Source organism: Pezoporus occidentalis, unplaced genomic scaffold, assembly GCF_034315485.1.
Source record: "Pezoporus occidentalis ecotype Australia unplaced genomic scaffold, CSIRO_AGI_Poc_V1 ctg164, whole genome shotgun sequence".
In the NCBI taxonomy this organism is placed as follows: Eukaryota; Metazoa; Chordata; class Aves; order Psittaciformes; family Psittacidae; genus Pezoporus; species Pezoporus occidentalis.
The window spans coordinates 3173915-3196883 of NW_026913466.1; the positions used below are offsets into that span (position 1 = coordinate 3173915).

The following is a 22969-nucleotide window of genomic DNA, read 5'->3' on the forward strand; positions in this document are numbered from 1 at the left end:
GGCACCAGGAATGCCTTCTCCCTCCTTCCTTGCTGACCTTGGGGTCTGCAGGGATATTTCTCTCACACATTCTCACTCCTCTCTCTGGCTGCTCCACCTGTTCTTAAATATGTCATTCCAGAGGTGCTGGGACCATCCCTGACTGTCTCAGCCTTGGCCAGCAGTTGGTCTGTGTTGGAGCCAGCTGCCACTGGCTCCACTGGACATAAGGGAATTCTAGGAGTTTCTCACAGAGTCACCCCTGTAGCTCTCCCACTACCAAAACCTTGCCACACAAACCCAATAGAGCTGAAATAAAGTTGCCTGATGTTGGCATCAAAGATATGAACAGCCTATATGATTGATTCAAGCACCTATTGCCAGGTTATCAGTCAGTTTGACTACTTCACACAGTTGTCAAACACTATCCCTTCAGAGGACAGAAGGGGTTCATTTAGAATACCGCATAAATGGGAATATCCCCAAGAGGGACAGCAGCAGCAGCTGCACTGAAAGAAGGCTTATAGTCTGCAGTCTAGATTACTTTTCCTCTGTTTAATAAATCTAAGATATTTGAGAGACTGAGAAGCTGCCATTTGAGCACAATTGCTGGGAAAGGCAGAAGTCAGTCAAAGATCCCTTTGTATGTATCCCCTACCTGTTATTTCTAGACTGCTCTTTCCTAAGGATACCAGAGGGAGAAAAAAATGCTCTAAGAAGAGCTGTGCTTGGTTTATGGTTCTCTCCACAAACTGTAAATTTGAGCTAGGCCAAACCTCACTGCTGCTGGGGTTTAAAATTTGTCTTTTAAACTTAAACTTACAAAACATGAAGTAACATTAAACATGTTTTGACTATTAGGACTTGATTATTTGCCATATCTGCAGAAACAGACCTATAGACTACAGGGAACTACACTTGATACCAGCAATTAGCTTACTATAGAAACAATGCATTTTTGCTTTCATTTTTCCATTACTTATTTCACACTAGGGAAGCACTCTACAGTAAATGAAGTGCTAGCTACACCACTCAGACACTCCATAGGAGCCAGGCAACTGATTTGCCACCTTCTAATACAACCTTCTTGGACACAAAAGAAACGGAAACAAATCACTTTGAGGCAACTAAGTCAAAATGAGGACCAAAAGGAGGCCAGAATGTATGTACAAAGGGAGAAAAGGCAATGTATTCAAAGGCAGAATTAGATCTTTGAAGTTACTTTCCCAAAACCTTCCATGTCAATCAGACAGAAAATCTGATATGCAAGAAGTACATGAGGAAATTTACCCTCTAACATTTTCATAGAATCATAGAATCGTTAGGGTTGGAAAGGACCTTAAGATCATCTAGTTCCAACCCCCCTGCCATGGGCAGGGACACCTTACGCTAAATCATACCACCCAAGGCTTCGTCCAACCTGGTCTTGAACACTGCCAGGGATGGAGCATTCACAGCCTCCCTGGGCAACCCATTCCAGTGCCTCACCACCCTAACAGGAAAGAATTTCCTTCTTATATCCAACCTAAACTTCCCCTGTTTAAGTTTTAACCCGTTACCCCTTCTCCTATCACTACAGTCTCTAATGAAGAGTCCCTCTCCAGCATCCCTACAGGCCCCCTTCAGATACTGGAAGGCTGCTATGAGGTCTCCATGCAGCCTTCTCTTCTCCAGGCTGAACAGCCCCAACTTTCTCAGCCTGTCTTCATACGGGAGGTGCTCCAGTCCCCTGATCATCCTCGTGGCCCTTCTCTGGGCTTGTTCCAACAGTTCCATGTCCTTTTTATGTTGAGGACACCAGAACTGCACACAATACTCCAGGTGAGGTCTCACGAGAGCGGAGTAGAGGGGCAGGATCACCTCCTTCTCCCTGCTGGTCACGCTCCTTTTGATGCAGCCCAGGATACGGTTGGCTTTCTGGGCTGCAAGTGCACACTGAAGCCGGCTCATGTTCATTTTCTCATCAACCAACACCCCCAAGTCCTTCTCCACAGGGCTGCTCTGAATCTCTTCTCTGCCCAACCTGTAGCTGTGCCTGGGATTGCTCTGACCCAGGTGTAGGACCTTGCACTTGGCATGGTTAAACTTCATGAGGTTGGCATCAGCCCACCTCACAAGCGTGTCAAGGTCCCTCTGGATGGCATTCCTCCCCTCCAGGGTATCAACCGAACCACACAGCTTGGTGTCATTGGCAAACTTGCTGAGGGCGCACTCAATCCCACTGTCCATGTCAGCGACGAAGATGTTAAACAAGACCGGTCCCAACAACGATCCCTGAGGGACACCACTCGTTACTGGTCTCCAGCTGGACATTGAGCCATTGACCACAACTCTCTGTGTGCGGCCATCCAGCCAGTTCTTTATCCACCGAGTGGTCCATCCATCAAATTGATGTCTCTCCAATTTAGAGACAAGGATGTCGCGTGGGACAGTGTCGAACGCTTTACACAAGCCCAGGTAGATGACATCAACTGCTCTACCCCTGTCCATCAGTTCTAGCCCCATCATAGAAGGCCACCAAATTGGTCAGGCAGGATTTCCCTTTAGTGAAGCCATGCTGGCTGTCACCAAGCACCTTGTTGATTTTCATGTGCCTTAGCATGCCACCCAGGAGAATCTGCTCCAAGATTTTGCCAGGCACAGAGGTGAGACTGACTGGTCTTCCAGTTAAATAATCAGAACAAGGTGACAGAGCCTCTGAGAGCTTCTAATCAGTTTTCACACACTTCTCTGAAGTTTTAATAGGAGGAAAAAGAAAACATAGGCCAATTTCAAGTTGCAATTTGGCCATGAGAAGGTCTATCCAGATACAGATACTGCCTTAGAACTCAGATGACTGTCACTTCCAGGCAAAAAATACTCTTTACTTTACAATGCTCTCGCACACCACTTCATGTCTGCTGACAAAGGGTGTACCTTCCAGGGTATTCTTTAAGTGGCACACACTTTCCTCAGAATTAAGCATTAAAAAGCTCTGAAGCACTTAGTTTTCCCAGCTTTTGTAGCCTTCCAAATAATACAATTCAAATTGGTAACAACACATTTATGGCTGGAAAATATTCTCTAGCACTGTAATGACAACTTACATATAGTTGTCAATCTTCTGTGCTGAAAGAATACTAAACCAGTTAGCAAATATTCCAACTTTTGTCTTTTAAGACCTCTGAATCATTTCTTTACCTTGCACCCAGACTCTGTAATCAGACAAATCTTTTGTCCATGAGAGAGAAGAGTCAGTTTTCATTAATTACTTTTCCATAAAAAAATTTACAAAGGCATATTCCTGAACAGGAATATTCCTACCTCCATTTATTGATGAGAAAATGAAATATGAAGCCATTTATAGGTCTTCTTCAGGGTTTCTTAGTGAGCTACATAAAGCACCAGCAGCAGAAATCAAGGTTGCTTCAACCCCCATCTTCTGACCTAAGCAGTGTGCTAAACATTATTTCCCATATATTTTGGATGAGGATGAAAAGAAGGTTCTTATTTTTATCTGTCTCCTTTGAACTGATATGGAAAAGTATTTTATTATTATTTACCATGGGAAAAAAAAAAAAAAATCACAAGAAACCGTAGTATTACATAGAAGAATTCAGACACCGGGTTCTGTCTAGCATGTTCTCAGAGATTTTCCTTCCATTTCTTTCCCCCAGGCTTTCTTATACTCATGATATGCCGGCTGTGTCTCCTTGGGTTAGTTATTTTTCTACTGCTGATAGTCATATCAGATGTATTCACATAATAGACATGCCAAGCGGGACTGAATGTTCCACTGGTTTAGAAATGTCCTGAATGACTAAGACTTCAAGTTTTGCCGATCTAATTAAAATAACTGAAATCAAATATTCTTAGTTATTCATATCATTGAGAAGCTTTCAGTTCTACTTAAAAAGTAAGATTAAAATTATATTTATGCTAATGATGAAGTTCAAATACAGTCAAACTTGAACTAATTGGGTCTCACAAGGAATTTGGGGATGACAACCTTTTTAGGGCGTCACCAAGTAATTTAATGGTATATACTAGAATAACATAATAAATAATTGAAGAGATCAGTCTTATGCATAGATTTGTGGAGAGACAGAAAGTAAAACGTTGCAAGTAGTATTTCTCCCTGCCTGCAGGGAGAAAAAAAGTTATCTTACCCTTCAGTATATTTTTTTTTACATAACAGAAGACCCTAAGAGACTGTCCACACAATTTCCAGATATCATTAATGCAATTCCAATAATTCAGAAAGTGTCTCATTGACCTGAGCTGTCTGGAAATACTTTAAAGAAACCATTTTTCTGTCCCAAATGGTGATTTTATTGGAATCTATAATAAAGATCCCAGGGTCAACAACTTGCTTGAAAGCTAACAAAGCCAAAAATTGCATATGACTATTTAATACCCAGATTAAGTTCTGTAACTGACCACCTACTAAATATTCTGACATTACCTCTAATATTGGGTTTTCTGTGAAAAACTTTAAAGAGCCTTGGGGTTTTTTTTTTCCATTTTATGGAGAATACACAATTTTAGAGCCTGCAGATATTTTGTGTAATTAATCATTTTTTTCTACTGAGTGAATGGTAAGAACCAGGACTGTTTCTGGAATCTTCCTCCCCATCCTCAAAACAGGTGGGAAAGGGGTAGGAGTGATTTTTGTTTTAAAACAAGGAGCAGCAGATCACAGAAAAGTAGGTAAGATTCAAAATCATTACTTTATATTGTCTTTGCTACTCACTACCACAGAATGCTTAAAAGCACCAGAGGAGCCTTGCACACACAACATCCTACCTTGCATCTCCAACCAGGAGGCACCCACCTTCAAGCTAGAAGTCAAGTTTATGGTTACAGTACCAGCTTCTCAGTTGTGTGAGGTACCTAAGAAATTCCTTTCAAATTAAAATTTGTGTCCTACAGAAATATACAGAGAAAGAGAAAGCGGCACCAGATGTTTAGTGAAATAAACCCTTTATTCTTGCCTTTACGGAGCAGTCCCCAGAAACAGTGGATATCAACTGCATGCAGTGCCAAGATACATTAATTCATTTATTAATCCTACATTATAGCTTCTGATGATGATATCTAATTACATGAAGCAAGGTATGTAAAAGCACTTCTACCAATGCAAACACCCTTAAAACGTCTACCTTTAAATACTGGTAAACGGCGGCTACTGTTATCCAAAAATGCTCTTTGCAGCCCTCCACTGGTCAAACACAGAGAGTCCAACAAGAAAACAACTATGAATTGCCTGGTGAACTACCTGCTACATTTAAGGACATGAACCTAAACTCTTTTCTGTAAAGAAAAGATCCATATGAAAGAGATAATTACCTTAAAATACATAAAGAAGCAAAATAACTCCCCTCCATCAAAACGTTCTATGTCATTTGTCAGATCACACAGTTAATCCACCCAGAAAACACGAAACCCCACCAGGACCTCAGGGTTAGTAACAAAAGTAGCAATGAATTCCCTGTAGTTACTTCCTATAGTAACCATCGCACAGGTTAACCTAGAGGCAACGTCTGCTGGGAACAAATCACTTTCCTCTTAATGTTTGGACTTGGACAGTTTGGGGTTTCTTTCTAAAAAAAACAAATAAAAAGCAAACAAACGCTGAAGTTTTCCCGTCCCTCTCTTTCGCGGATGCAAATGTAAAATAAAAGATAAAGCCTCACATAAAAGTAAAAATAATACCAATGCTTTCCAATAATATAAACTGAGACAGATCTCAAAACTGAGTTTGAAAACTTGGGGGTAGGTAGTCAGACCTACCCTAAAACAATGCAAAGGGAAAACCACCGTGCAAAAGGCAGATGACCCCGACACCCGGCAGCGCGGAGCTGCTCGGAACGGGAACGCGTTGTTGGGAGCCGGCGGGTGACCGGAGCCCCGCAACATCCCCGCGGAGCAGGCAGGAGCCTGCGGCAGCCCGCGCCGGGGCTCGGCCTCCCGCAAACTTGAGAGCCGCCATCAGCTCCCTTCAGCCCTCTTTGACCGAACACTGCTGAGCAGGAGACCCCCCGACCGACGCGCTATCCACACGGAGCCCCCGAGACCCCGCTCCCCGCCACACCACAGTCTCCACCTCTATCACCACAGCCACCGCCCGAACAGTTGTGCACCGCCCTCCCCGGTGCCACCGCCCGCGGTACCTGCCTTTGGCGGCGAGCGGGCTACCCAGCCCCAGCAGCAGCGCCAGCAGCAGCGGCGCCGCCGCCGGCCCCCAGCAGCACCAGCGCAGCCGCATCCCCGCCGCGGCGCCGGCCCTCCGCGCGCAACACGGCTCCCGCCGGCAGCGGTGTGCGGGGCGAGGCGGGCGGGAGGAGGCTGCTGCTGCTGCTGCTGCTGCTGCTGCTGCTGCTGCTGCTGCTGCTGCTGCTGCTGCTACCGCCGCCGCCGCTGCCTCATTCGCCCTCACTGCCAGCACCGGGGCGGCTCCGGCCCCCGCCCTGGGACCGCGGCGACGTCACGGGGAGGGGAGACATCCATATTCATGAGCGGGGCAGGGGGCGCTACCGAGGGGGCAGTGCGGGCGGGCCCGTGAGGAGACTTGTGCGTGGTGAGCGGGAAACACGGGAAGGGCACGTGGGGACGGGCGGGCGGCGGGAGAGGAGGGTCGGAGGGGGAGAAAGCCAGAGCGTGCCCTGCTCTGCATCCCCAGAGCGTGAGCAGCAGGTCAGGGGAGGGGATTCTCCCCCTCTGCAGTGCTTTGGGGAGACCCCTCCTGCAGTCCTGGGGCAACAACACAAGAGGGGCGTGGAGCTGCTGGAGCGAGTCCAGAGGAGGCCAAGGAGACGCTGCGAGGGCTGGAGCAGCTCTGCTCTGGAGACGGGATGAGAGAGCTGGGCTGGTTCAGTCTGGAAAAGTTAGAACCAGATGAGCCTTATGATGCCTTCCAACCCAAACCATTCTGTGAAAACGAGGCTTTGGTGAAGGGTGCAAAGGATGCCAGGGCATGGGAGAAGCAGGGGTAGGTGGTGGCTACAAGAAAGGAGCAGGGCAGAGAATATCAAGTAACAGTTCAGTAAATTTGGAGGAAAAATAAGAAATCTTGGGGACCTGAGGTGGGAAGAAAGACTGGGAAAAAGAGGGGAAAAATACATGAAGTTATTTTGTTGGAGGATGGGGAAAAATTGCAAAGGTTTTGGTAAAATGGAGAACAATGAATAGACAAAACTTCAAAACTTGGAGATGGAGACTGTGCTGGTGCAGAACAGAGGGATTTGGGATCCAGCTCTGAAGGCAAGGAAAGCTGTGTGGTAGGGTCTCAGAAACGATGTCCAAGTGAGACTCCTATACAGGACATCTAAGAGATCCTGGAAGGAACGCACAAAATGCAAGGACGCTCACTGTGAGAACTCTAAACTATACTAAATGTAAGGTACCAGCTACTTGCAAGCTGTGAGAGTTGCAAGGAAATCTATGTCCTGCAGAGTCCCTTCTCTGTTCCAGCTGTTGTCTTATTTATACTCTATCCCATAAACTGCTCACCAAAGCCACCTAACTCTGGAAAGCAAGTCCTCACAACAGAATCCCAACTCTGAGAAATGCTTGTTCATCGCTTGACTTTGTGAGGGCTGGCATTCTGGCAGGGAGCAAGCTCAGGCTACTCTAGAAGAATGACAGGAGTGTTAGTTGAATATTGAGTACCAGAGAGCAAGACAGGGGTCCATCCTACAAAAATAACCCCATGTAACATGCAGAAGACATCGCAGTGACTGGACAAAATCATTCGGGTTTGAGGCTTTGCCATTATTCCTTTCTATTATTTTTGTATGTATGGCTAGGAGCATGATTCATTGAGCAAATCACTTTGAGCAGATGGAATGCAAAATTCCCTCCTCCTCCTTCCAACCACACACAGAAAAAGTGGGATTGGACAGAGAGACAGGAACCCAAGCCTTTCCCAAACCTAAGATGTAACACTTGATCTGCTAAAGGAGGAGGCTTGAAATACACATTTACTGCTCCACTTCATCCAGTCAAAGAGAAATAATTCAAGCTGTGTAAGTTGGGACAAACTCCTAATGCTCTTGGCTGTTCGTCTAGTTATGGAATCTGCTTTCCTGTCATCTCTATTGTGAGCTGGATGGAACAGGCACATAGAAAAAATAGGGAAAAGCAGCAGCAAAATAATTCAGCACACTAGAAAACTACGTATAAAAAAAAGATTTTGCCAGCATTCAGCTGTTTCTCACCTTTCTACAGAAGCAGATTTTTTTTTTTTTATGAGGAATTCAACTATTATAAGTCACTTCTGTTTGACAGGAGGAAAATCCTCCATCCCCGAGTGTTAAATGTTCCAAAGCATGTTTGCTATGTACGCACAGTAAGGGTTTCCTGCAAAGAGCTCAAAAGCTCTTTCAGTATATGATACAAGGCTTGAGCACGCTTCCCGACACCCAGCTGGGAGCACACCACTACCTGTCTTGTGAAACCAGCCATGTACACTGCAGCTGATGTTCTTAGAGGTGCACTGCTGTGCTGAGTGCCCAAGCATCCATCACCTGGAGGCAAATATTAAATACAGCACAGAGAGGTTTAGCTATCAACATGAATGGGAATTACATTAAATCCATGTGGTCCTGGCCAAAATTATCCACACTGACAGCAGTCAGAGTGACAAAGACTGCAAAGGCACAGAGAGAACTTTTAAATCTATAGATTTTAATTTGCTAATTTAAAAAGAATAATAAATTATATGTGGCAAGCAGCATCTGAAGTCCATAACACGACATCCCACTTTTGGAAAAGTTAGAAATATGACCTATGGACTAACACATTGAAATAGAATCTATATAAACAGTAACATAATTCAGGGGGTGATATTTTCATACAGTGAACTAGCAAGAATTCAAGGAAGCTAAAATTGGAAAGTACTACTTTGTAAATGTTAGCCTATTATTAACTATCCATGATACAACTGATTTGGTGGAGGAACCTAGAAAGCAGGTTTGCAAGGTAAATGCTGTACAGAAAGACACACCTTTCTTTTCAGACAACTTATAGTCTGAATAAATAAGACAGAACTTAAATGAAAATGGACAAGTGTTATCCCACTCCACAGGCAGGGAGCTGAAGTACAAAAGATGGAGAAACTCTGCTGATAGATAACATTATATTGATGTCAGAACCAAAAACTGATTTCAACTTTGGTACCTTAATCAAAAGCTCTTCTCCTTTTTACCTGGACTGTATTTGTTTATTGACATGACAGCCTGTGTGCTCTGCAGCATTCTGGTGGTGTCTTATACAAGTGATGGATGTAGATGCATAGAAATGTTTACAAACAATAATGATGATGTGGCAATATGCAGAAGTTTAATGTAAATAACTGCCATTAAATCCTATATTTTATGCTGTCCATTAATTCCTACAGCCTTTACCAGGGTTTAAGAAAGCAAGTTGGAAACCCTTTACTTATTTTGTTCTCTCTGTCTAATCACTGTGTAATTGAAGGAGTACATTTTCAATTTTTTGTTTATTTGTATTTTAACACAACAGTAGGGAAATGTATTATTTAATCCCAAACAGGACATTGCTGAAGGATTACCTCTGACTGAGACCCATTCATTCACATGTCTAGAACCACCACCTCGTCCTGATATGTTTTATTGGTCTTGTTAAATAGAAATTCTAAAACAAGGGGGAAAAGGTCATAGCAATGCATTCAGTGCAAATTATTGACACAGACCTGGTGTCAGAGGCAATCAATCAGAAAGATCCATTTGCATCCTGAGATATAAAGACTGTTTTTGTCATAATTTCTCTAGTGTGGATCCAAGATACTGCTGGAAGAGAGGATTTAACCCTGACAGAAAAGAGTTTGCTGAAGAAATCTGAGTAACCACAAGGTCATGATCAATACTACCTCATGGTATATCAGGATATTTAGCTGGGACAGAGCTTTGGGCAACATGATTTAGTGTGAGGTGTCCTTGCCCATGGCAGGGAGGTTGGAACTAGATGATCTTAAGGTCCTTTCTAACTCTATTTTATGATTCTATGATTCTATTTTCTGAATAAAAGTTATTTATGTCATGGTGAATATTAGTTTTTCTAACTAACAAAGGAGAGATAGTTTAGAAGAAGTATTCAGGTACAATATGGTATTACTCTATTGTTAAGGATATTAGACTTCATTAGCTATTTTTGACACTTAAGTTGTTTTTTAAAAGAAATAGTGAAAGAAGAGTAATTTTCAACATTATGCAGGGCACTTTGTCATCCATACAAAAGATGTAACTATTCGTATTTCAGATCCCATAGTAAACCCCATTGTAGCATTTGTTATACGGTCAGGATCTAAGGTTCACTGCTCTTTACTGCTTTAAGGACATGTTCACATAACACCAAAAGCAGGATCCATGTATTCTCACTGGGTGCCTAAAGCCATGACTCAAACAACATAAAACTTAATGTAGAGTTAAAAATAACTAACTAAATAAGCCACAGGAATTTAGATTTGATTATGTTTAGAAGTTTATGTATTACCAAAGAAAACAGCATTATATTTTCCTGTTGGGAAAACAAAAGGGAAATGAGCATGTATTCCATTTTAAAGAAGAAAATACATTTAAAAGACAGAGTTATAGAGCCTGCATTTTAATATGATACATATAAGTCTGGTGTTGCAGTCACCATGTAGAGAAATAAGTACATGTTTTTTCAATATAAGGGAAGTAAAATTTGGGTTTGCTAGTCATATAAAGTACTGGGGTTCCTGTGTGTTAAATGCAGCAGCAATGACACTGATGCCATTTGTGTTCTTTTACAACAAGCCTGAACTAGGCCTGGAGCCTTCCTGATTATTTGCTTTCTTGCTCCATGGGTTTAAACTTGCCTTGAACATTAGAGGACCTGAACAGGAATCATACAGCTTTTTGCTACAGCAGGTTTCATTGTCTCGCTAGAAGTTTGCAAGCATTTCTCCAGAGACTTATTTAGGTCAGGAGCTTTTAATAAATGAGAAGGGTGGTTACGAAGTAGAATAAAACAAACAGCCTGAGAAATTAGTAGAAATACAAACATTACTTTCCATATATGCCACAATTGCTAATGTGTTAATTAAATAGAAACAGAATAATTTATAAGAATAAATTATTTATTCTTAATAAATGAAACATCTGAATAATAAATACATCTGTTCTGTAGTCATCTGGGAGGTTTCTTAAACAAAAGGCTCTTTTGCAGCAGGAAGAATCACATGGAAGGTGGGGGAAAAACTGTACTAACATTAAGAATCCAACCAAAGCCAAATAGCTATAATGTTGGGAATTAATACTGCTGACAGTCAATTGCACTGTCGCTTACAATTTGTGCATAGGATTCAAAATCCTATTTAAAAATGCAGATTGGAACTCTGAAAGAATACGTAACACTACATTTTCTAATCAGTATAACAGAAAATGTGCAACTAGCTCCCCAGCTCTGAGATTTGAAGCCTTAATGCTGAAACCTTCTGCTTTTAGACTCACTGCTTCTGTAACGCTCTTAAATTGCAAGAGACATCGATCTTATTTTGTGCCTCCATAAGATGCACAGGCTTTTAATTGTTCTTTCAAAAGCAGTGTGTGTTTTAAATGTATTATGAAGCCTCACCAGGTTTTTTATAAGTGAGAAATCATCACAAAAAAAGAACATGTTACATTTTAAGTTAATCTCCCAATCACATCAAAACAGCCCTTTGATGGACCCCTGTATAAAAGACTTGTGTCTGGCAGAAAATGAAGATGGTAATTTGCTAGCAGATATGATTCATATCTGAGCTAACTTCCTGTTATCGTCATGCTGCTGGATGTGCTTTGGAATGAATTGTGACGTAAGTCTTGACAGCATCTTCTCTTTAACAACCCTGCAAGACTTTCTCAATAGTAGGAATCTTCTACCCAAATTCTTTTCAGGCTGATTAGATATCACCGACCTAACTTCCCCATCAAATTTTAGTTGGATAATGTACTCTTCCCTGCTCACAGACACAATGGTTTTAGGCACAACAGTGTGTCGAATCTCTAAAATGATATAGAAAGCAGCACTATTCAGGTAATCAACTGATGGAATCCACAGTGGAGTGCCTAACTCTCTATTAGTCCTTTTATTGCTTTCACTTGAATGAAAATAAGATTATCGCTCTATTCTAGTATTTGCCAATGAGCTAACACCTGCTAGAGGTTTGCATTTTCCTTTTCAACGGTGAGAGGAATTACAGAGTACTCTTATTCTTCTCTTGTGTTACCTGCTTTGGATCTTTCATTTAAGACATTATTTGATGCAATTAAATTGGAATTTGGAAGCAGAGATAGTGTGGGGTTTTCATAGCACTAATGAGAATGTCAGCAGCGAATAAGGAAATTAGTAAATCTTTTGCAAGTTTTTAATGAATGTAGCACAAGCTTTCAACCTTGGGATTGGGAAAGATACAGTTAAAAATTACCATACAGAACAGAGAATTAGTATTTTGTGAAGTCTTTGGTTCTCATGCCTTTTTCCAAAGGTTTCAAAACTACCAGGTGTAAGCCACAATTAAGTGTACTGTTTCACTTCTGGCTAGTCAGGTAGAGAGATGAATGCCTCCAGTATAACTGCAGTGGAGGCTTTCCACATCCATTCACCACAAATTCCTTTCCCTTCTCAAAGAGAAGAATTTACATTTAAATTGATGGCTGTTGTTTTCAGGTGAGCTGCTAGGTTTTACCTTTGGCTCACCTTCCCTTGCCCCCCCCCATTTTATTCCTTTGAGAAAGGTTTCAATGGAAAAGTTAATGAATCATAAAAACATGAATCTAAAATACCTAGGATTTTCCCCTACATTTTTTGTGAGAGTGCTTTCAGTGTCATTCCTGCTATTAAAAAGTTAACAACCCTTCTCATCTCTCCTATTCTGCATCAGCAACTGAGCCCCAGAAGCAATAAACCAGTTTTTATTTGGCTACTAGTAAGATGTTGGACAATCAAGCCTGCCATTGGGCCACAGGACCTAAATCAGTGCGCGAGATATCGCAGTCTTACCCCATTAGAAAGTTGATAGCATCCACACTGCAGCTTGCATCAAACAAAAAAATGAAAACTTAATGTAGGGTGCCTAGCACAAGTGTACAATACTCTCTTCAGATTATTAGATCATGAAATTGGTGCTGCTGTACAACCTGCTGAGCTAGGGCCTATTTTTGTGACCATTTTTTCTGTACTCAGATGAAAACAATCCTCTGGAACACTATGTCAGCTCTCCATAGGATGGACATCATGCCTGATGGACTTGTGTGGCAGCACTTTAGATAACTTGAAATATCCAGAGGAAATGAGAATATCAACATGCTATCAGAACTGCATTAGTTTAGTTTTTGGAAGAATACCATCACCTGAAGGCATAGTTGGCAAACTCTTCCTAACATTTCGTCTATCTCATTATCTGCCTTCAAACCATCATCTTCTGAAAAGCTCAGTTTCACAGGACATATGTTTTAAAAAGGCTTGGTAAAGTTAGAGATGTAAACTGGTGTCCTGGGTTCAGCAGTAGCAGTCATGTTTCTCCTTCTTGGTAGCTGGTGCAGTGCAGTGTTTTGACTTTTGGCCTGGGAACAGAGCTGATAACCAGGATGTTTTGGTTTGGCCAAGGACTTTGTGAGCCTCATGCTCTGCCAGGGAGGAGGGGGAGCCAGGAGGAAGCAGAGACAGGACACCTGACCCAAACTGACCAAAGAGGTATTCCATACCACAGCACGTCATGCCCAGGATGTAACTGGGAGTTAGCCGGAAGGGCTGGGGGACTGCGGGGTTGGAGGAGGTATCGGTCGGTGCTTGGTCGGGCTGAGGGGGGGCAAGTTATCGGTCGGCTGGTGCTGAGGTGTTGTATTCTCTTCCCTTGTTATTTCCTTTATCATTATTATCGTTGGTGGTAGCAGTAGTGATCTGTGTTATACCTTAGTTACTAAACTGTTCTTATCTCAACCCGTGGGAGTTGCATTCTTTTCGATTCTCCTCTCCGTCCCTCCGAGAGCAGGGGGAGGGCAAGAAAGGGGGGGAAGTGAGTGAACGAATTACCTGACTGGGTTTAAACCATGACAACTGGTACCCCATTGCCAGGCTTATAGGCCACTTTCATTTGTTGTTTTCTCCTTTCAGCTTTGTATAAACTCCAGGGAATATGTGAATCCATGTAGGGACTCAAATATGGCAATTTTAATGTGTAAATAACAATAGATATCCAAGGTGATATTTGAAGCCCAATTAAAAATGTACTTTGACACATTTTTAAAAGTACTGAAGAGAAAAATGACAGTATTGCTATCCATACTGAGGGGCCTTTATGGCTTCCATCAGACTGTAGGACAAAACTTCGGTAGGATCTGGGTTTCACACCACTGGGCTTTTTTTCCCCTGGGACTTAGAACTTTTAAATGAACATTTAGTTTATGTTATTCCCCCTCAATATTTTCCATATTAGCTTTTCAGTTAATCAGTACTTGATGTTCCTACCTTCTTCTAATTTCTCTTTTCTTAATACTTCCTGAAGTTCTATAACAAAGTGTCAGACTAAAGTAGTTCAAACTAGCCTAAAATCTATGAGGTTTTCCCATTATATTCATAACAAATCCCAGTCATTCTAAACTAACACTTTGATTGCTTCTGTTTACTCATCAAGGGCTAAGCACAGCTTCTCTTTACCAATTCTAAGTCTTCAAAGTGAAAAAACACCCCTTTACAGGAAAAAAACATTCTACTACAAAAATGCAATCAAAGCTTGAATCACTACATGACTATTAACATCCTTGTAAATGCTGCCTTGCTTGTAGTGTAATTATCAGCTTCTCATCACAGACTGAACGTCAAAATATGATGATGCAGGTAAAGATTTGCCAGTCACTATAAAATTTCCTCCTCAAGCTAAATTTTAACCAGTTATTTTCAACAGCTGTTCTCCCACTTTTTGTTTGATGCTAATTCTTATAATTTCCCACCTTTTTCTCTATGTCTGATTTCTCTTGATAATTATAACACTGTAATCTTATCCTGTACCTATTTTGTTTTCTTCTAATGCAAATTTCTTGATAGTAACCATTTTCCATTTAATTCTGTTTGATTTGAGCTGCCAAGAGCTGTTGCATTTTGGATGATCACTTAGCAAGGCCTGATATTTACAGGAGCTAATTGTTTCAGTAGGAACATAGGTAAAGGATGGCATCCAGAGACATACAGAGCTTTAGGCATAGTGGAAATGGAGAAGAACCCGAGTGCTGTGAATTATAGCACTTGTGGGGTTTCTCCCCATTATGGGAAATAATATAATGCAATCTGGATATTTTTTTTTCCTTTAAAGACCAACATAGATAATATGTCTGCATCACAGGAAAACCAAGTACCTGGATACTCAGCAGTACCTCACATTGTGCAGTTGTATAGTTCATGACTTCTACTGTTCTAAATGTACAAGTTTCCTTTGCAATAACTGATAGTAGAAGAGAGCAGACGGTTGTTTTTGTGGTTTTAAACACAGATGAAGGAAAACATGGACTGGAAACATGTCAGAGAAGCTGTTACTGAAATACAATACTTCCAAAGGTGATAAATCAGGGAAAAACTACATCAGGGAGCTTCAACGCTGAAATGAATCCACATAGCTATCTACCTGAATCTCTGAATTTCAATTTCAACAAAACTCAGCTGAATCTAAGCAAATGCATTGCAGCCAAGCCCTTCCCCAAAACATGAGATTGAGAGGCCTATAGTGACTTCAGAGAGGAATCACATACCCAGGGCAGAGCAGACTCATTATTCCAGGAGCCAAGATGATTTCTTAAAAATATAGCCTTATTCATTTGGTTTTCTGCACTAAAAGGAAATAAAATCACCAAAGACATATCACGTCCTAGAGCAACTCTAAATGCAGTGCTTTCCCTTCAGCTAAAATTTAGATGAAACAGTATTTTCCTTGCTCACAGGAATCATAAGGCAGCCAAGAACAAAGAAGTTACTAATGTAGTTACAGAAGAGATCTTCAAATCCACAGTGTTCATACTGTTGCTTGATACCTGAAACAGTAGCTTTAGCAATATTCCACTTATGTATTTGCTGTCCATGAAGGCTTATAGTTTCCAGAACTTTAACTATGAAAGTGGCAAATATTGTAATTATTTTCAATATCCTCAAAAGATAATATGGGAAAAATGACGTTTCGATGTAATTCTGAACTCGAGCAAGAAGCCTTTTTCAACACATGCAGTAGTAGTTCAGGGCAAAACATCACAAAGGAGGCAAAAGGAGTCTTCTAGGTACAACCTGTGAGTGAAATTTGAAGTGTGCCCCAGAACTATTCTGCCTATTGACCAATACTAGGTGTCATATTAAGTGGTCATTACCAACAGAAGACAGTAACTTGGAGAAACAGTTAACCGAAGCACAGTATATCCTGTCAGTCCCATTCTCTATCACACTCTTCAATGCTACAAAAAAATTATAACCTGCTGCTACAATGAGGTTTCATGACTTATTATGCCCTTTTCATCTGCTCACTTTCTGGCAACACAACACAGGACTCTAGATTACGTATGTTTGGTTTTTCTATAGAATATCATTAGTGAAAATGCTCTGGTTTGGAAAATTATATTCTCCTACATTTTCTTGGAGAGTGTTGGCCTTCCAAGTAATTGAGAATTGACTATTTTGAGGATTGTGCCTACGGAGTAGGCAATGAATTGAAAATGAACACATTAGCCCACTAAGTGACTCCAGCACTACAATAAATGTGTTAGCAAAATAAAAAGAAGCGGAGCTTTTTCACAGGCAGCTATCTCAATAGTGTCTTGCTGCAGAGACTGCAAATTGCCCAGTGAAATTTCTCATCCCCAGTAAACAGCAGGCAAGTATTGTTTAGCAGTTGCCCAACAAATGACTGGAATTTTCATTCCATCTGTCACTGGCAATGACAAAGTGGCTTCTATGTTTTATGAACTTAATGGTTCGAAAAGGCTGCAATTCAGTTGTGATAATAGGAAAAAATGTTATTATCATACAAAAAAATATTAGTACACTCTAAAAGCTCCTAGAATTTGGTAGCTACCAATTTGTAAAACATAGGATATGATTAAAACACCAAACAAATTAAGCAGTGTGAAATGGTTTCAGAAGCCCACAAATCAATAAAGAATGGCCTGTACCTTGAGTAGGGTAAAACTGTTAATCAACAGGAATGGTTGCTTTCTCTAAACTCATCTTTAGGCAGTACATCACTATTTCCTGTACTTTGCAATGTCAATAAAGCTCCTGATAACCACGCTCTGAATATGACAGGAATGCAACTCCATAATGAAAGAGAAGGCAAGCCTAAGTGTCCCTGTTCCAAGAGGGCCACCAGCTCCTTCCTATCACCATGCCTCTTCCCATAGGAGCCTCTAAAACAGCAGCAGCACACCTTCAGACAGTAGCTCTATGACTAAATAGAATCATTACCTTGACCAAGTTCTAGGAAAGCTAACTGGAAAAAGAAGTTAGTGCAGCTGAGCCATTGACACATACAATTCACTAAAGTTCTGAGAGAACTATGACTGGACAGAGGTAGGAGGTATTGAGGTATCGAGACAACACAGTGCTTGAGAGGTTCTATGTGGTGGGGATGACAAGTACAGAGACAAATGCTGGCCATCCACAGTTTCACCCAGACTCACTGGTACACAACATCTCAGACAGAACATCCCTATCCCTCACAAGGTTGACATTTAGTTGAAGTAGATGACATCACGTCACATTCTGCCAAGCAAATCGATTCAGTGATTCTATAGAACATTCGAAACAGCCTTTGTATTTCTCAGCTGTTCCCACCTTACTAAAGCAATCAAAATAAGTGCGATTTCACTGTATATTCACTGTATATATAATCAAATGTTTGGTATAAGTGGGGTTTTTTGGTTTTTTGTTTTAATTCTAAGCTCAGGATCATTAGCCTAGGTAATAAAATCATTAAAACAGAAGCTTTTGATAAAAGAGAGCTAAGAATGAAAATGTGCATTTATTCTGTCACTCTAGTCTGGCTCAGGTGTACTTCTCAAGCAAAACTAAGAGCCCCAACCTACTCTGCTTTGTTCACATTAGGGAGCAATTGCAGAGTACATGAACTGCATTCCCATCAGGCGACATCAAAGCAGTTGATGTGGTCTATGTTCTCACAGTGCACTGCACCTCTTAACCACAGCCTTGTCCACAGGATCAGACCGGGGTAAAACTGAAGCCTGAAGTTAAACAGTCATGGAAGATACATAGAGTGTGAACTAAGGGTTCTCAGCATCATAGCTTCATTCACTGGATTTCCTCCTGCTGCATAGCACTCCTTAGTAATGTAAACAAAGCTTAAATGGAATTTAATGGAATGTACTTATTTACATGTATTTCTCTCCCAAAACAAACACCAATCTGACAAAGTACTTATGCATTGTGCTTGCAATCAAACATTTCTAAAGCCTGGAGGTGGACAATGAAGAAATACAGATATTTTTACTATACTATAATCATTCTTATAACAGTCTATAGGCCCTTCTCCCTCATTTTCCTTGCCTGATGTATCATTTCAAGGATATCATAAATAAGGACCTCCTTGGTGACAAACATTTCTGCATTCTATATAACTTAAATGCCACCCTTGCACCTGAACATTTCCAATGTATCTATTTGAAGTTCACATTCTGCAAACCTTTGAGTGATTAAAATTTCATTTCCTAATGTTTCCAGGAATTCAAAGTGAACTTGAATTAAATTTTCAATCTAAATGAATAATGGTGGAAGTCTTCTTATAGTGGTTATCCAGCTTTACCTATTTTGCCTTAGTGAACATCAGCAGGGTTGCATGTAATCTATAAGTCTGCTACCAATTTACTATATATATTTTTATGTCCTAAATAAATGTAAAGGATTTTTTTTGTGGTTTTCAGTGCATTTGCAGATGAAATTAATCTCTTGGGAAAAACAAAACAGAAGAACCACAAGCAGAATTAATTATGAACAAAAGATATTCTTGGCTGAAAAACAGCAGAGACTGCAGTTACCTGAGGAATACTGTGGGCTTTGTTTAAAGAAATCACATGCAAGTCACTCTCTTGTTTCTATCTGTATCTTGTCATACAAATTACTCTCTGACAGAGAGCTGATATCTCACAAAAAAATTATAAAAACATAATTACTACTTCTGCATCATTAATCTGAAACAGCAGTATGTTTCTGCATAAATGGAAGTGAGTTAGGAAGCTCCACCAGTCTGTGGTCTCCCACATGTACAATAAAACTCTTAATTAACAGAACAGAGACCTATATAAGGCCTACAGAGTTTTTTAACCTCCATGAAAAAAAAAAGACTAAGGACCAGACTGTCATTCTGGCCATGTTAGCACTTACATGGAAACTCCTTGGAGCACAAGATATCCTGCAGCATTTTCCTGTGGCTGGTGGACTTACCCATTCCCTAATCAACTGCCTCTTCCTTACTTATGCCCCCTGTAAAATGAGAAACAGGGCAAGACTTTCCCTCCTTATTGCAATGTCTTGTTCTCAGTGGAATGTTTAGTGCCTAAATGCTATCCGAGGAAGTTTAAATGCATCATTACACACACACACACACACAAACACACACACACACACACACACACACACACACCAAATGTTATTTTTCCATTATTTTTCTGGTTTTCCTCCATTTTCCTATCTTCCAGTATCTCCGTATTATGAAATGGCAAGTTATGTATAAAAACTGAAAGTTGTTAGTCTTGAACATTAGAAAGTAACAAGTAATTACTGACTCATAAATACAGCATCCTGTTGTAACATTTTACAGTTGTGTTTTTGCAGATTAGCATACACCTTCAAAAGGCATCTGATGAAATAGCTCATGAGGAGACAACTGTGCGTAATGGCAAGGTAGAAAAGAATGAGAGAACAAACTTAGAGAACTGAAGCCAAGGAGATCAGAGGTAAAGATATTTTGCAACTGTTGTTCATCTTTCTAGATGAAAGCCAGCTTACAAGAGAAAGAACTACAAAATTTGACCCTGAAGGGAGTAACAATACTTTAAGTTTAGAAAATAAATGAGATGATGCTGAATGTTGCCAGTTTTCAAATGATTTTCTCTCACTCTGTGGAAAAGCTGCTGTTCTGCTGTTGCTGCTAAATTGTCTATTAACACCTCCACTGTATTGGTAGTAAATCTTGGTATGATCATCTGGGATGCATGTTACAAGGAAAACCACCAGAAGATGCTCAGACCTTGTGCAACCATTGTTAGTAGATATGAGAGCTCTAAAACTATAACAATAAAGGAACTTCTACAGGATATATCAAAGCCAATCTCAGAATTATGGGGAGTTATTGCTAAGAAGCGATGCTGATTTCACTGAGGCTGGTTTCTAAATACTGCAGAGTATCTGATATGCCAACTCAGATGTGAAGAGGAAGGGCGAGTAACTTGTTGGGCTATCACATAAGAAACAAAATGAGATTGGTGAAATTACACAAACAATAGTTACAGCTTTCGTGTTACAAATTATATTTGTTTATAATTAAATATTGATTATTTAAGACTTCTGAGGCAACATTGTTATCTTGGGTTTCCTATGAGAAGATATACTAACATTTTAGATTTTAATTCCCACAGTGCCCCATAACAACAGGAACTGCAGGACAGAAAATTTAATGGCATAACCCCTCCCTCCTCCAATTACAAACCTTATTTTGCTCTCCAATCGCTAGGACAAGCCCCATAATATTTCATCCTAGATTGTTAATTACTGCCCTGATAAGAGTTTGATTGTAACACAAATACTTAATCTGTACGTCATTTTTTTACAGCACTGAGTAGTAACAACAAACGCTCACTCACTGAGACCAGCTACCATTGATTTGAGTTTTGCCTTAAACCCTAATACCCAAATGCGCAAAGCAAAACTTCCAGAGAGTTCAATGATGGTGAGAAATCACATCTCTAATCTACTTTGAATTTAATCACCTATGTCAAATAAAAAAAGAATTAAATCCCAAACTTATTTTTTAAAAACACTTTTTTTGTTGGTTTTTTTGGTGGGTTTGGTTTTGGTTTGTTTTGTTTTTTTTGTCACAGGTTTGGGTGCTTGGTTGGTTTGAGGGGTTTTTAACTCAACGCATTCTGTAAGTTAAAAGCAAGAGTCAGACTGCTCACTGCACGCAAGTGGTGAATCATCATTTTTTCAGAGGCTTTGTCACAAGCCATTTGTAACCTGTTACTTTGTGATGCAAAGGCTCAGGCTAAGCAGCTCTCACCAACCCAGGCACTGAGTAGTGGATCCCAGTGGTCTCATCTATGCTCCTAATTAGAACAGGTTCAGGAAATGAGCTCAGGCCCAGGCCAGCTGGCCAACCATTTGCTGGACTGTGCTTGTTCCCCAGCCCCTCTGCTGGCTTGTACCCAGTCATAGTTTCTCAAACTGCAATTGCATAATTCGAAGAACAGCTTGTGCCAGGGACCATTCCCAACAGACAGTGGGGTCAGCAGCTACAGGGAGACCAGAGAAGATGCAAAGCCAACTGCACTGTGCAAGCCATGTATATATTTCAGAAATAATAATCTCTGATTTTGCCCTAGAGATATCTCTGCTGGTTACTTCTCGTATAACAAAAGACTATGTTATATGCTGTTCTTTTCTGGCATATACTATTTTAAAAGGTTTGGGGTTTTTCCCTGTATTTCATGTGAGCTGCCAGTTTCTCTGAGCTTAAAGAAAGACTTACTAAGTTTGCTAAGTGTTTATCTGCAACTAACAGCTAACCAATACCTTTGTTCCATTTTCTTCTTGTCTGTTGCTGGTAACACAAGCAGTTGTTCCTTGTACAACTGCTTGTATTGTAGACAGTACATTCCCTTAAAGATACTGCAATCCAATGAATATGGATGTTTTACAAAGCTAATTACTGTACATTTAACACGTTAATTGTTTCAAGGTACATAAAACTGATAATTCACAGAGAAGTAAGAAAGAATGGGAAAACTAATATATGAAATAGAGATGTAAATTAAATGTAACCCATTACTGAGAGGCAAAAGGGTGGCTATGTCAACACACAGGCTGCCAAAAAAAAGGATTATGACACTGGGATGCATTTAAAAAAAAAAATAAAGTTATATTCAAGTCAATTACTTCTCATTCATTTGAACAATTTTATATTAAAAATATTGCTACATTCTGAGTCATATCAATTCCAAAAAAAAAAGATAAGAAATATCAAATTAAAAGAAACCAAATAATGAGTTTGAAAGAGGAGGAAACCTGAACTGTCTTCACTAAATCCAACAACGAATCAGCAATCTGAAGAATCAGTGACCACGCTAGTCAAGATACAAGGCAGACACACTGGAGAGACTTCATATAGCAGCAGGGCCTCCTCATACAACTGCGGCGAGGAACCTGTTGCAGCTCTTTTTCTGAAGTAAAATAAACTATGCATTCAGAGACAGACAAATGTGACCATTTCTTGCCTTTCCTGCCTGCTTCCATAGATTCTCTGGGGATGCAGGAGAAACTGAACCATGCTGTTTAGTAATTATACTGAGGCATCTTCTACCAAAGGATTTTAAAGCATCTTGTCAGAGATTTAATTAAGTCTCACAGTCAGTCTCTTTAGTAAAAGGTGTCAGTGCCTTTTTTAAGAAGGTGTTTTCAATTAACAACAGGGTTCAGTGCCCTGGTTAAGTTCACACAGCAAAATCATTATGAAACTGAAAAACTGCTCTCAAAAGGCAGATGAGGAGAGGAGAGAGCACCCCCATACCACTGCCTTTGCACAAGTGGGAAGACACTTGCCTGAATGCATCTTCCTTAGAAGCCGTCCCACCTACTATCACTTCCCATCTCTTGCAGAAAGGGCTATCTTACAGAAACGGTGTCTATTTGAGCAAAAGGAGTAAGAATTCCCTGTATGATTCTCTCCTTGACAGGATCCTTTGATAGACAAAGAGGTGCGTGTCAAGTAAGGGGAGTTAAA

The 22969-nt window shown here is 40.6% G+C and overlaps 1 protein-coding gene across 1 annotated transcript in view; it reads right to left on the reverse strand.

Moving 5' to 3' along the window:
- CLSTN2 (calsyntenin 2) overlaps positions 1 to 6322 on the reverse strand; it is a 322557-nt gene extending 316235 nt beyond the window's left edge. The window contains exon 1 of the mRNA XM_062613220.1: positions 6132 to 6322. The gene's annotated coding sequence lies outside the window, so the exon portion shown is untranslated. The remainder of the gene's footprint in view (positions 1 to 6131) is intronic.
- Between the last annotated feature and the right edge of the window lie 16647 nt (positions 6323 to 22969).